Genomic DNA, 1,691 nt, shown 5'->3' on the forward strand with positions numbered 1-1,691 from the left:
GGAATCCTAGACGCGGAAGCATCTAGGAACTATCTTTTGCTGGTAATAAAACCTGTGGGTGATAAGGAGAGTTACATGATTACAAATGTCTATGGTACTCAAAAACTAGAAGACAAACTCAAGCTTCTCAATTCCCTTGAGGAGCTAAGAGAGGTATCCTGATATACGTTGGATTCTGGCAGGGGATTTCAATATGATCAAATCTCTTACAGAGAAAAAAGGGGGTACCAGAACACTAGGCAGAGACTCCATTGCCTTCCAGAACTTCATAAATAACATGAGATTAGTGGATGCTGAAACAATAAATGGTACCTTCACCTAGAACAAAAAGAGATGAGGGGCTTCTCAAGTTGCCTCTAAACTAGACAGATTCATGATCTTAGAGGACCTATTTCTCACAAGCCTTGACATGTCAGCTTTAATCCTTCCTTTTGGAGGCTCAGACCACTGGCCTGTCCAGCTTGAAGCAACTTTTATGGGCACACCAAGGAATAGACCTTTTAGGTTTGAAAATGTCTGGATTTCTCACCCTGAATTCACCAGCAATATTGATAAATGGTGGATGGAAGCGCTGCCCTTTCAAGGCACCAAAATGTTCATGCTATAACAAAGACTTAAACACATCAAAGTTAGACTCAAATATTGGAACAAAAAATAGTTTGGTAACATTTTCGAAGCCAAAAAAGAAGTTGAACAGAAACTTCAGGGGATTAATCAACTCATGATCACATATGGCTTTAACGAGGAAAGGAAATCTCAAGCAGATGCTCTTCAGAAGGAATGGGATGACAGGTGCAGGAAAGAGGAGATTTTCTGGAGATAGAAATTGAGAGTACAGTGGATTAAAGAAGGGGAAAGAAACACAAAGTTTTTTCACAAGTCAACTTTGAGTCACAGGTCACACAACAGAATTTTAAAACTCAAAGATTCTCAAGGGAAAGAGCTCGTCACCCACAAAGAAATGGAATCTATCCTGGTACAACACTTCCTTAGCATTGTAAAGGAGCCTCTCTTAGATAGGTCTCAGTTCATTCACAAATTCACAAGGTACATTCCCAAGCTTGTCACAAGGGAAGACAATCACAATCTCAATAGGCTAGTATTCGAAGATGAGGTCATTGAAGTTATCAACAAGATGAAAAATGGGAAGGCTCCTGGCCCAGATGGTTTCAATGCAGACTTTTTCAAAGCATGTTGGAAAACAGTCAAACAAGACACCCTTAAGGTGGTGGAAGACTCAAGCAGATCCAGATCGGTCCTGAAGGCTCTTAATGCCTCTTTCATAGCTTTGATTCCAAAGCAGGAGAAAGCCATCACATTGGATAGATTCAAACCCATAGCTTTATGTAATGTGGTGTACAAAATTATTTCAAAAGTGATTACTAACAGACTCAAGCCCCTTCTTCCAGCTCTCATTTCAGAGGAGAAAATTAGTTATGTGGAAGGAAGATAGATTCTCAACAATATCATACAAGCTCATGAGATGGTACACTCTTAGAAGAGCAACAAGTAAGCTGGTATAATCATACAGCTTGACCTAGCGAAAGCTTATGACAAGCTAAGCTAGTCTTACATTAGGGCAGTGTTGAAAGATTATGGTTTTGACCACAATTGGATCAAATGGGTTATGGCCCTTGCATCCACGGCCAGTTTCTCAATCCTGCTTAATGGCTCACCCTTAAGAACCTTCA

Source organism: Pinus tabuliformis, chromosome X, assembly GCF_031772625.1.
Source record: "Pinus tabuliformis cultivar Carrire ecotype Pingquan chromosome X, CPIR1, whole genome shotgun sequence".
NCBI lineage: Eukaryota > Viridiplantae > Streptophyta > Pinopsida > Pinales > Pinaceae > Pinus > Pinus tabuliformis.